The 14413-nt window shown below is 43.8% G+C and overlaps 1 long non-coding RNA gene across 1 annotated transcript in view; it reads right to left on the reverse strand.

Annotated features, from left to right (window-relative positions):
* LOC141373197 (uncharacterized) overlaps positions 1-2945 on the reverse strand; it is a 33364-nt gene extending 30419 nt beyond the window's left edge. Inside the window, exons 1-2 of the long non-coding RNA XR_012378906.1 lie at positions 2805-2945; positions 2036-2191 (exon numbers count right to left, since the gene is read on the reverse strand). This is a non-coding gene — a long non-coding RNA (uncharacterized lncRNA). The remainder of the gene's footprint in view (positions 1-2035; positions 2192-2804) is intronic.
* Between the last annotated feature and the right edge of the window lie 11468 nt (positions 2946-14413).

A 14413-nucleotide genomic window follows, 5' to 3' on the forward strand; every position in this document is an offset into this window, starting at 1 on the left:
TACTCATGTACATCTATCAGCTCGTTTCATTTTCCTGTCTCTCCAGAAAGGAACATGCTATTACTCTCATTCCCATTTTATAGGAGGAAACAGAGTCAGAGGGAGAATAAGTACATCACCGAGATCATACAGATCACAAGCGGCAGAGCCAGGATGAAGTCAAACTCCGTCCTTCTGAAGCCATCGTCGATGTGTCTTATTGTCACCTTACACTGTCCCCCTGGGGAAACATTCTGAGTTAGAATATCCTGGGCATGGGCATTTTTAACAGCTCCACAGGTGAATCTGATGCGCAACAAAGCCTGACTCACTCACTCTCCTGGAGAAATGTGAGATTCACGTAGCTGTCCACGAGCTCATTAACCATAAAATCCAGAGGAAACAGGAGGGATGAATACTGACTGGGTCTGAGACCCAAGAGGTCGGAACTCCTCAAGGATGGGACTGGAATTCTGCGAACTAGGGATGCTCATGTGAGAGGTCCTTGATTAAGCAGACAGGTATGTGGGAGGATCTTGCTGGTCAAGGGCTGAGGCTGGATGCACCACAAGGGCACGAAAGACAAGAAGGGTGGTAGCCTGTGTTTGGGGCACAGGGCTTTACCAGTAAAGATTCTGAAAGTGAAGGTCTCCTGTGGGTGACAAAGAGTAAGCCCCAGAGGGATCAAGGTCTTGGTGAAGATGGGAGTCCATCTCTTAGGTTATTAAGCTGGTGGGTAGGGGACAGATCTGGGTGGTGGGAGTTACTAGATGACACTGGAGGCTGGTTCCCAGTAGTTCATTCATAACAGAAACTGTTCTTTTGGAAAGCACATGAAGGGCTAAGCAGGAACTCGGTCAATCAATCTGTGGGTAAGAGATGGAACAGCTCTGGCATGGAACCAGGGTGTTGGACAGGAAACATGAGAACCGATCTCCTAACCTCAAAGAGAATGGCATGAAGGGGGAAAGGGATCTGGTGGGCAGGCCAGCACTCAAGAGTCCACTCCGATGTGGCAACTCCCGCCAGCACGTACAGCTATGTGAACGTATAATTCCAGGCGTAAGAATATTCATGATGCATTTGAATTGTGCAGTACATAAGCCGCACAACTGTACTTGGTGATGATACTTGTAATTCATGGAACCACAGTTCTAGTGCCTATTTACTAGCAGAATGAGTTTTAATAATTCTAGCAATAAGCTTATTCCTACTCTTTCCTCTCCAAGGCTGATCTCTGGAAGTCTGGGACCATGCCGGAAAATTGACCTGACTCCCTGAGGGAGAATCTGGGAGCTGAAAAGTAAAGAACTCTTCCTTTGCTTTCCTACCTCTGAGGATGCATAGACCCAGAGGCAAGACCAACTCTATAATAATTTGCAGGTCCCAGTGCAAAATAAAACTGTAGGTCCCCTTACTCAAAAAGCAGGAAAATGTGTCATCAAAGGCACTAACATATAAGGCCTTTTCTTTGCTTCAGGAGAATCTTTCCTGACTCGGCAGAGCGGTTTTTATTTTTGTTGTCATTTTAAGTAAATAAAAGTTGAACCTTTGAATTATTAGCATAGATTTTACTATTCATCTTTTTATCGTACAGTGCCTGTTTTAAATGTATCACATTTAACTCTTAGGTAGATTCACCAAAAATCACACAATGTATATTTTGTAGCTTCTCTGTGCATATGTATTTTCTTCTTCCCAGAAGAGTGGAAACACGGCACAAAACAAACGCATCTGTTTTTACTTCGCACCTTGATACCTGCACATCCTACCAACTTCTCTCCCTTTATTGTCCTGATGAAAGGCAGGAAAGGTAGAAGGGAGAAGGCACTGTAGGATGCTCCATCTTCTCTCTTTCTGTCTCCCTGTTTGCAGTGCTGGTAAATCCCATGAGTGAAAAAGGCCATAGTTGGGATGCTTGGATGCTGGTGTTTCTTAGACACCACTGCCTTCTTTCTGCATCTGAGGCAAGTTCTGGTTGGAATGGAAAACATAGCCCCTTGGGGTTGTGAGTGCCTTTTAGCCTTCCTCCTTAGTCATGACGGGATACACTTACCTTGTGCAACTTTGAGTCTCTCTGAACTCCCATGCTGGGGGCGTCTACCAGTGTTGTGAACACTCTCTGCCAATGGAATGGCAAGGAATGGTGGACTCCCATAGTGTGTGCCTCTCCTCTGCATGGCCACATGCTGCAGTGCCCCATTGGACTTTCCTCCACAAAACACAAGGTCAAAGGTAACTTGTTAAGAATCTCGAGATAGCCATGCAGAGCATTAAAACAAATCTGGGGCCGTCTTAGTGCAGAGAGCCCTGTGTGACTGCCTTGGTGACTGTGAAGCCAGTCCCCCCAGAGGCACTAAGAGCCACCTGCCTGGTCTAGGACACTTAGGATCACAGAGACTCGCATGTGTCAGCTGTACACTGGTGCTTGGACTCCTTTTTGAAAGTAGTAAGATTGATGGGGCACCTGAGTGGCTTAGGCAGTTAAGCGCCTGACTTCAGCTCAAGTCATGATCTGGGGGTCCTGGGATGGAGCCCTGTGTCGGGCTTCTTGCTCAGTGGGGGGGTCTCCTTGTCCCTCTCTCTGTGCCCCTCCCCACACTCATGCTCTCTGTCTCTCTCTCAAATAAATAAATACAGTTTTTTTTTTCTTTTAAAGGAAAGTAGTAAGATGGATATCCATGCTCCTGGAGGCTGAATCATATGCTTTGAAAGTCAAATGTCACCTTGGTTATAATCTGAACCAACAGTTTCTAAAATGTTTTGGTTTGTGCATTTGCTTTCATCTTTAAAAAGAAGAACTTTTCCTTCGAACTAATCCTTACCTTATCGTAGTCTGTTTGGGCTGCCATAACAAAAATACCATAGACTGGGTGACACAAACCACAGAAATGCATTTCTCACAGTGCTGGAGGCTGGAAGCTGGAGGCTGAGATCGGGGCCCAGCATGGTTGCGTGGTGACCCTCTTCTGGTCCCAGATGTCTTGTAATCTTACTTAGCAGTAAGGGGAGGGAGCTCTGAGGGGTTTCTCTCGCAAGGCACTAATCCCTTATGACCTAATCACCCCCGAAGGCCCCTGGTCATAATACCCCCCAGTGGGCATTAGAATTTCAACATCCATGTTATGCAGGGACACCAACATTCAGATTAGAGCATACATCAGTCCAATATATCGAATGGAGAGAAGCAGTTCTTCTCTAGTTCAGCAGGATGGGGAAGCCAGAGCCCCGCCTCCCTGTCTCACTGAGTCCAGAACTACTTCTGACACCTCACTGAGTCCAGAACTACTTCTGACACCTATGCACCTATGCATACAATTTAGAACAAAACAACAGATCTGAGAGATGCAAATTTCTTGAGCTTAATATATAACAAACTTTTAAATGTTTAAAGAGCTTTTAAACGAAGAAGTAATTTGGCAGACATCCTATAGCCATTTATAGACATACTGCCTTTATAGCCAGGTGTCCTGCATCAGTGGTTCTCCAAGTAAGGTCTCAGGGGCTGCAGTGCCATCATCAACTTGTTAGCAATGCAAATTCTTGGGCCCCTTCTAGGCTTGCCAAAACAGAATCTCTGGGGGGCGGGGCCAGTCATCTGTGTTTCAATAAGCCCTCCAGGCAACACCCATGCCCGCTCAGGTTTGAGAACCACTGGCTTCCAAAACCCGCTTCATTTCCCTAATTACCTCCAGGGAAGGAAAACTGTCTGGAGCTGATCTGGTCCACTGAGGAACAATTCTAATACTGTTTTCCTTTCTTATCCCACAGATCAAGACGCATTACCTGTGGGGGTGTGAGGTCAGGGGAGAAGAGGCACAGGGGACCATGGCTGTGCACCCACTGGGTGCTGGAATCCTAGAGATCCAGGATCTCAGGGACCCCCAGAGCAACCTCTAACGGAGTGCCATTAGCCTCGTGTTCCAGGACAGGAAACATGCCATCCACCGGCCTAACTTTCAATTTCTGGTGGAGCTGGTGTCCCGCCTCCCAAGAATCTACTTTTACTCAAAAATGTAGCTCCTTCCGTGCTTGCAATTCGTCTTCCTTCCCCTCCTGCAGCTGCATCGGGCACTGTCATCTTCACCTTCTCTGTCACCACCGCCAGTAGGTGCTGGGTCCTCAGCCACGCTTCCTGCATGCAGATCTCCCTGTCAGACCCATGCTAATGGGTCAGCTCACCACTGACCCATTAGCATGCCCATTTTACAGAAGAGCAAACCAAGGTGAGGAGAGGTATCAGGGTCAAGCCAGTCATGGAGCGGGCACTCTAATTTCATTAGTGTAAGTCTGTAGCTAGCTTCAGTTTGTGTTTGATTGGTATCTTTTTTCTTTTCCCCATGATGTTTTCGGTGAATTGTTTGAAAATCGCAGTGCATCACACTGTAAAATTTGGATTTCAATTAGAAAATGTGCACTGTAAAAATGATATGTTCCTCCCACGGCTGACCCCAGTTCCTCAGAAGTCCTTCCCAGGGAAACCACTAGAACCAATTTTCATACAGCTTTCAAGAGATAGCCTTTGCAAATATAATCAAATATGAGTGGTGCCCCTGTTGTAGTTTTGCACAGGAGTTGGTGCTCTGTAGGCCTGGATTTGTTCTTTCTTTATGCACTTGGCAATGTAACATGGAGTGTGGTACTGTGTGTCTCCGCAGGTATGTATCAGTATGTATCTGCCTGTATGTAGCTGTGTGTATCCCCCTCAGTCCCTGTGACAGCAACACTAGAACAGATGCACCCACCTCTTTCATGTAACCAGTCCCCGATGTTGGGCATTTAGGTTCCTTCTGGCCCTTTGCCGCCACAGCAGTGCTGTGATGGGTAATCCTGTGTGTACGTCTGAGCACATCTAAGTGCGCCTGCTGGATATTCCAGCAGAACGGCCTCTTAGAGCTCAAGTCTAACCCATGGGATTCCTTCCACATTCCTTCTAGCATTCCTTGGGAATTAGCTTTTCCTCCTGTTTAAATATTGACTCTTCAGCTAAAAGTCTCAGCGCCTTGAACACAAAGGTTTTATCCTCACCCACCGTGGGCACATTCTTTTGCCTGTTTCTGGCCAGCTCCACCTTCCCGTGCAGGAAAGGTCGGGGGGAAAAGGGCCCGTCCACCTGAGTTGGAGCACCAGGGATCTGCCCGGCTTTTTCATGGTGGCCACAGTTCGCCACAGCTCTTCCTGACTGTTGCCCCATGTTGCTCAGGCCAAGCACAGGATCTCAGTCCACGAGCCATGAATGTAGCCATTGCTCTGAGTGAGCCCCAAGAAACACAGCCCGGACAGGCATGAAAAACAACTGGACACATCTCCCACATACGCAGGGTGGAGCAAGGCATCCCCTGCCATCTCCTGGGCAGAAGCTATAGGACTCTGCAAGTGCCCTGCTTTCCTCAATGGGCAGATGAGTGGGAAGGGCCTCGGTACACACGCTGCATTTGGGTGGATCATCATCGAACCCTCTGACAAAGTCCTTGTAAATACAATTCTTGTTAAATCGGACGATGATGTGGAGTTTTTCCTAAACTACTTTTTTCGAGCACTGCATTTGGAGACAGGTGAGGGCTTGCATCCCAGCGCCACTAAACCTGTGACTTAGGGACTAGTCTCTTCCCTGTGCTGTGAATCCGTGGCCCTACTTGCAAAGTGGCAGGATGGAATCCATGTGGTTTTTCAGAATAGTTTCAGTACGCTATGGTCTCCTTTCACTGAGGCCGCTTTGTAGATGCGGGGGGATGGTGAGTAACACATTCCTCCACTGAGTACATATTCGTGTCCTCACCTGGGGCAGAAGGGGTGCGTGGACAGGCTGGTGGTTGCGGGTGCAAGCAAACAGCCGCTCTGGCTACTGCAAGGCCAACCAGATACCCTTGTTTCAACACAAATATTTTCACAAGATGCTTACAGAATCTGTGCCACATCTTTTTCTATCTCTTTTGCCGCTTCTCTCCAAGGGCTCCCCAGCCTGGAGGACCTGATCTCTCCATGTGATGTGATTTCTTCACTAACAACTTCAGATATGCATCAACCCCTCACTCTGTGAGCAGTGGGGTAAGTCACTCCAGCAACTGCAATGGACCAATCACAAGATCTCAGTTTCAGTTCCTCAGTTCTGTGTGTGTGTGCATGTGTGCGTGTGTGTGTGTGCGTGTGAAGTAGGGGAGAAATGGTGATGGAACGGAGGAAAGGAGGGGGGGGAGAAAGGATCCTCCCTCATCACCTCCCCAGACTGTGAGAAGAGCATCCCATCTATTCACGTCTCCACTGGCGAGAGCTCAGGAACATCGCCATGATCTGGTTGCAAGGAGGCTGGGAACCCTAGTCTAGGAGAGAAATTGGTGTGGTGTACACAGTGTTAGCCTCTGCCATGTTTTGCCTCTGTTGAACGGCCATGTGAGAATCCCCTGGCTCATGGAGAGCCCTTCAAAGGTGCCTTTCTTGGCAGACTGTGTTTTCAGGCAATGCCAACTTCTGCATGAACTTGACTTGTGAGCCATTGATTGTTGTGGATGAAGGAGGAGTGTCATTTCAGACAGAGCTATGAAGCCAGAGCAACTATTTTGATTAATGTGGCCAGTTGAGCTAAACAAAGAGATTGGCCATTACTGGGTAAAATCAGTCACCCCAGAAACCCCAGAGGGACCAGTTTCTGGAATCAAAGCAAATTAAATCCACAGCTGTGGATGGAGGGGCTCTGCAGAGAAAGGAGTCTTTCACCCATCGCTATGGGAATAGAAATATGTAGTACATCGGCAGGGGGGCGGGGGGGGATTGGCAATATAAATCACTAACTTTATTTTCCTCATACTGTCTAATATAAGGATCCCACCTCTAACCCACGAATCCATCTTCAGAAACTCTGTAAATATCAAGGAGAAGAGGATGCATGAACAAGTCTCTCACACTTTTATTTCAGGTGGGGAAAGATCAGAAACCACTAATTGCACACAGGGGTGGCTGAATATATTGTAGGAAAGGAAGTTCATGGAAGACTACGCAGAACTTAGAATTATTTTCAAGAATACTTATTGCAAAGATTTCTTAGTGACATTGAGAAATGTTCTTGTCTTAACATTAAAGGGAAAAGTATGCATACAATATATTTATAGAATATAATCACAGTTGCATCATCCTTAACATTATAGACCTAGGGATAATAACAGTACTCACTGAATGTGTGTCTTCCATGAACTAATCTCATTAGGTCTCATCTAAATCTAGGAAGGAGGTGGTCATATCCCCATTTCATAGGTGAAGAAAAAGCAGCTCAGACAGGGGAGCTCATTGTTCCTGGTCACATGGCTGTTGAACTGACATTTGCATGCAGGTCTGCCTCCCAAACCCATGCTCTCAGTAAGCTAGTTCACTTATTCAGATTCATTTATAGTCACTATACAAAGAGGAAGGATGAGTTTCAGAACACCCCTATGCAGTGGTTAACTGTGTGTGGCAGAAATGGCAGTCTTTGGGGAGTTTCCTTTACTTTCACCAATTTCTACATCAAGCAGTCTCTATATATTCTCTTCTATTCTGCTGAACTAAATTATACTATATTATATTATACTGTACTATATTATATTAAACTATACCATATAATATCCTTCTATATTATATTACACTGTATTATACTATACTATATTACATTATATGATACTTACTGTATTATATTTTATTTTACTATATTGTATTATACTATACTATATTGTATTGTACTTTACTATATTACATTATATGATACTATGCTGTATTACATTTTATCATACTATATTATATTACACTATGCTATATTACATTATATTATACTACACTATATCATACTATATTATATTATACTATGCTATATTCCATTATACTACACTATATTATACTATATTGTATTATACTATATTACGTTATGCTATACTATATTATACTATGTTATATTATGCTATATTATGTTGTATTGTACTTAACTATATTACACTCTATGATACTATGCTGTATTACATTTTATCATACTATATTATATTATACTATGCTATATTACATTATATTATACATTATATCATACTATGCTATATTACATTATATTATACTACGCTATATTATACTATATTGTATTATACTATACTATATTACATTATGCTATACTATATTATACTATATTATATTATGCTATACTATATTGTGTCGTACTTTACTATATTACATTATATTATACTACACTATATTATACTATGGTATATTATATCATACTATACTATATTATATTATATTATATATTTTTTTCAACAGAACCTTACAGCTTACACAGATAAGCTCATTCATGAAGAGTAAACAAACAACATGATGCATGAGGGAAAGGCTAGGCAAATGTACCCACAGACTAAAAGGAACTGGGTCATGAGACCTGGTTATATTCTCTCTACTTCTTGCTTATGCTCCATATTTTATTGCTCATAGGTTTTAGAATAGGAAAAAAAGAAAGATGAGTAACCATGTTTACAGGCCTGTTTTATTTTTATTTCTCCTTGATTACAGCAAGACACACGCATCTGCAATGAAGAAGCCAAAGCCAAATGGGGCCATGCCACGGAACAAAAGAATTTTTTGACTCACCAGGAAGGAGACAGCAGGACATGAACGCTTTCATAGTAGAACCAAATGACCGAAGTGGAATGTTTATGTTCTGGGCTCAGTGCTCAGTAGCATAACCATGTCCCACTGCTGTTGGGGCAACGTCAGAGCCAGCGATGGGTCACCATGAAGAGGGAGCGGGACCGACGTTGAAAGTCTGCGCAGGCTGAGTGTGTGGGATTCCTGGAAATAGTGCCTTGCAGAGTTTTGGACTCCTGAAACCAGGAGTTTAGGGAGTTTCAAGAAAGGCAGAAAGAGGGAGGGACATGACAAGATTCTAATTAATTTGCCAGATTGGGCCTGCTGCCTCTTCTTTTCTTCTGGAAGCCTTTCACTTAGGCTCATTAGAATGGAATTTCAGGGCAGGTAGAGCTGAGAATCCAAAGGGATCTGCACGGGGGGCTCATGGTCTCCTGGAGTGTGGGGAGGGGGACATTTGTCTCTGTTGCTGTTCCTGCTGGGTCCTGAGTGTGACTGAGGCAAGGCCTGGTTCCTCTCTCTACTTGTTATTTATGTTCATATTTTATTTCTTGGACATATCTCTTAGAATAAAAAAAAAAAAGGAGAAATGACCATTTTCACAGACAATAAAAAGCTCTGATAATGGGGAGGCAGAGGCTGAAGTCCACCTCTCTGGCCCAGGCTGAGCTTGCCAATTATCTTTGCTAAGTACATCCAGAAGTCTCCCTTCTCCTAAACCCTTCCCTCTCCCAGATGTAGCCAAGAGTCCAGAGAAGCTGAAGCATCTCAAGAGGTGTCTTCAGGGAAGCTAGGGTCTGGATCCAGGTGAAAGAGTGCCTGGGGGCACAGGGGGTAGCCAATCCTTCCTGGTAAGGCCCCTCTGGAGCGCAGGAGACCAAGGCCCAGACACTTTGTCTCACCCCCTGCCAGATGCCAACGGTGTGGCCAGGAGGTGGCTTCTTTCTGACAGCTGAAGAAGGGATCAGCAGCAGTCAGAGGCAAGCGGATTTAACCCAGAGGTGGCTCAGCCTTTCTTGGCCATGGGTTTGGTTCAGACGTGTAAACTCCCAGGGCCAGAGCCACCCCGCAGGTAAAGTAGGAACTGAGCGATTCAGTGTCTATCAAGGGTCCTGAGGCAGAGACCCTTGATAGACAGGTCAATTTTCCTGACCTGTCAGTTCTGCCTCCTACCTTCCTCTCGTCTACACTTCTCAGGGCACTGGCTCCCCTTGAGATAACATCTTCTCTGCCATCCCCCAGGTCTCCCTCTTAGCTCAGGTGGCACTAAAGTGAAATATGGCTAGTCAGATCTCCTGAAACCTTATTCTCATCCCTTGTAAAGCCAGTTGGTAAAATGCTCTGCTAAATACTCTCACAGCTGAAGGAGAAGAAGGTGTGTGTGTGCATGTGTGTTCGGGCGGGAGGAGGAGCAAAGAGACCTGGATGGAGGGAGAGGTTCCGTTTCTTGCCCTCATGCCTCTTGATAGGTCAGTTTCCCCTTCTAGGCCTCAGTTTCCATGTCTGTAAACGGAGGTCTGGGGGAGAGGAATCCTTGCTCTACCTCCTTCTGCGGGTGGTGGGAAAGACAAATGAAGCCGTGCCTACTGAATGCATTTTGCAAACTATAGAGCATTCCCCCTCATCTCTTGTGTGTGTGGGAGGTCCTTTTAGTTTAGTTGTTAGTGTATTTTAGTAATTTTGAAAAAAAAAACCTAAATGGGTAATTTTCCTGATTTTCTGAAATTTGACTAAAAATAATTAAGTGCTTCTCCAGGGTTTCTGGGCTACTTCCCTCCATGTGGCATTGGAAAGAGTTGCTGACCCCTCTAAGGCTCCCTTTCTCCATCCATAAAACAAGGGGCCAAATACTGAGCACTTCACAGAAGTTTCTAAAGGCCCCAAGATGACTCATGTGGAAGCTCTCGACAGTGTGCAGGTAATGAGTATGGAATATTATGCCTAAAGTGGACACAGATTTAATAGTAGGGAATTAACATAAGCATCTATGGAGGGTCCTTCCATGACACCTGGGCTCTGTGAATATTTAAGGCAGGGCAACAATCGGCATTTTAAAAATGTTATAAATTTAAAATATGAATTATCTCATCAGCCTAATTTTGTTAGTCTTTCTAACCTGTCAAGTTGTACATCAACTTTACTGCTTTGCGAAGTCTGCCTTGATCTCATTGCGATGTAGCAAATCGGTCCCAATGTTTTATATACCTCAAGGGAGCTGGACCAATATTAATTGGTATTTTTGTTTTGCCCAAAGCTATTCCTGTGTAACGTTTTATAAAGCAGAGATACTAACTAACTCCTGACCAGCCAGACAATAGAGTTCTCTCACACAAGCCCCGTTTGTCTGGCTCTTTCAGCTTGGGGATGCTGAGACCAGTATACTTCCTAATCTCAGTGCTGAAAAAATAATCTTTTCAGGAACATCATCACCAACACCAAATGACTGGCTTTATGTCTACTCTTCATTCCCTAAAGAATTCCCAGAAAAGTCCAGAACTTGTTTTGGTCAAAAACATGTATATAGATATGGGACTTCTTGTTTCATGATTATTTTAGGAAGATCTCAAAATGGAAACCGACCTGCAGAGCAAACGCATGTGCATGCATGCACACACATGTGAGACACATAGTTTGAGATATCATATAGCATGTGATACAAAATGTATTTAGGAAGCATACTCTCCCTCAATGTCCACGCAGGTACTAGCTATGGGACCAGCAACCAGCATTGTGTTCGTACAATCCTGTGCTCAGACTCGTATAATCCTGTGCTCTGTGATTTAGACAATTTACTATAGCTTACTGATCCTAAGGCAGTATTTTAAGAAATATTTCAACATCTGAAATGGAATGTTTCTTAAAACGGATGGCATCTTACAATTAGAATTGCCAGGATACATTCCTCTCTTCCTTCTACAAAAAGTAATGACACATCTTATAATGGATTGGACCTTAAATTACATGAAATCCAGTAGTTAACCCTTTCTGAATCTTCCTTTCAATCTCAACAGAACTGCTAATCATGGGGTTGTAGTGAGGACAGAAATCACTAATGAATTCAGTAGCTTTCCTAGTATGGGCACTCAAGAAAAGACAAGTTGCTGTCATCACCACACTAATTTATTAATGGTAGATATAATTTATTATTATTATTATTATTATTATTAGGGTGAGGAAACAGCAGAGGGAGAGAGAGAATCTGAGGCAGGCTCCATGCCCAGTGCAGATCCTGACGTGGGGCTTGATCTCATGACCCTGAGATCATGACCTGAGATGAAATCAAGAGTCGGACGCTTAACTGACAGATGGAGCCACCGAGGCGCCCCAACGATAGTTATAAATTAAAGAGCAACCATTCTAGTGGCAATACTCCCATTGCATAGACGAATATATTTAGGCCTTGAAAAGGGATTATTTACCCAAGGCTGAGACTCAGTACTTGAGCTGTGTCTGTCTGACACCAGAGTTTCCATCCCTCCTGCCCCACTCATGCTGCCTTGTTAGATATAAATACATTTTGCACTTCATATGTTATCCACACACAGAGTGTAACCCATTGTTCACAAACCACAAATCTGTGCTGTTTTCTGGCAAAGAAAGAGTGAGGTGTAACCTCCAATACCCAAAGAATGCCTCCATTACATCTTACGGGCTCTGCATGGGCTCCAGAATGAGGATATTTATTTCCAGGTACCTCCAAATGCTATGGTTATTTAATCACTTCAGACCCCTCCAGTAATCACTCTGGATTGCATTATGCAAGTCAGCAAATTCTGTTCACTTTAATATACATGAGCAAGAGGGAGGGATATTTCTCACTGAAGGTTTTATGGAAAACTCTGCATTTATTGATTTTCCGCCCTTAAATCTTATTCTTTAAATACCCCCCCACCCATACACACACACACACACACACACACACAAATGTACACACATATATATATGATGAAAATGATTGCTATGGCCATGTTTGTTCAACCTAACAAAAATATAACATATTGACAACATTATCTGTCATTCCCACATTTCACCTGGAGTAGAAAACTGTTTGATCTCAAAGCCTGCGGACTACATCAGTTCACAAGGATATCTTTTATTCATGCACATTAAAATAAAGACAACCATATGCAAGGGTTTCTATAACTTAGGAAAGGGGAAAAAAATGAAACTTCTGCTAGCAAAGCTTCGCTTGTTGGTTCCAGTGGCAGTGGTCATGCCATTGGCTTTTTGCCTTTCTCTTGATGGCTTATTTTTTCAATGATCAGCACACATTGGAAGGCTTCTGGAACTGGCAATGCCCTTAGAGGTCATCGCCTTCCAAGGGAAGAAAACGAAGGTCCAATAATCTAGTGACTTTTATGGGGTTATGTGTTGCATTCTATATACGACAAGACCAGAACAAAATGTACCTGCCTTGAAGCTCTCCGCTTGAATCCATGTTCTGAAAGAGATGGTTGGGACAACCTTGGGGACCATTCTTCAGCTCTTTCGATTCTGTTTTGTCTTCTAGAAAATGGGGATACTAGTATGGGTCTTGCAGGATTATCGCAAGGACTACCTAAAATAACCTACGGACAGGTGCAGCTCCAGTGCGAGGCAGGTTTCCGTACACCTGTTTGCTTTACTTCAGTCTCTCTGCTTTCTGTTTCCCCTCCTGCAGACATGGCAGCACAAAGTGACACATTTGTGATAGATTTAAGGTTAATGTGTAAACCATAAAAATATCTGGGTTGTCTCCTCCCACTCTCTTCTAGTCTGCAAGAATTATCGATCGCCCTTGATAATACTTCATCTTCAACGATCTTGGGAACCAAAGGCAATGCCTACCTCGCTCCCTGTCGGGATGCAATGTGTCAAATCTGGCAATTCGATGTCTGGGGGCCTCTCAGAAGGCAGCTATACTCCAGTTGCAATCCTGTGACTTCCGCATCAGAGGAAATGTTTCTGCTTCAGAGTCCTTGGCCCCGTGCAGTCAGGAAGGCAGGTGTCACTCAGCCAGTCTGGAAAACGCACTTTGGTATTTTCCTTTTGGTCTTCTCCTTTCAGATATACACACATCACTGGCAATTGTTCTCTGAATGGAGATGATTATGCTTAATTCTGATGCCCTTTGCTCATTGACTGTCCACGGGGCCATACACAACATCAACAGAGGCTGAAGGCTTATTTTTCTATCACCTGTTAGACGTTTCCAGCGGGTTAGTCGTTCCAAATTGAATTTGAATGTCATTTAAAATTCCTTTGTGGGCCTGGCTCTCTGGTCTTTTGAGCCAAAAAATAAGTAAAATGTTGTCATTCATTGAGCTTGAGAGATTAGCACATTTAGTCCTCACACACACACACACACAAATGTGTCTTAGAGGCAATCAAATGTCCCACTTATGGATGAGACAGAAGCTCAGAGAAGTCTCATTACTTGATTAGGTCACACAGCTACTAAGGAGCAAAGATGGAATCAGAACCCAGGTACAACGGATGCCCAAACTTAACCTTTGTTATACCATCTTGCTCCCCCCCTACATCTCCAATTTTGCACTATTGTAAGGAAAATATACTCACTTCTTTTTTTTTTTAATTTTTAGTTTTTATACTCACTTCTTCAAGGGGAAAAGAGACCAGTGAAAAGGTCACAGAAAGGGGTTGTGACAGTGAGCACCACACTGAGGAGGGGACTCAGCCCAGAGTAGAAGCTAGAGAAATGCTTATTGAGGGCATGGCTTATTTTTACTTTTTAAAATTTTATTTTACTTAAATTCAGTTAGTTACTATATAGTTTCAGAGGTAGAGTTCCTGATTCATCATTTGCATATGACACCCACTGCTCATTCCATCATGTGCCCTC

This window comes from Callorhinus ursinus, unplaced genomic scaffold (assembly GCF_003265705.2).
Source record: "Callorhinus ursinus isolate GAN/ISIS: 27379988/994484 unplaced genomic scaffold, GSC_fseal_2.0 scaffold8, whole genome shotgun sequence".
Lineage (NCBI taxonomy): Eukaryota > Metazoa > Chordata > Mammalia > Carnivora > Otariidae > Callorhinus > Callorhinus ursinus.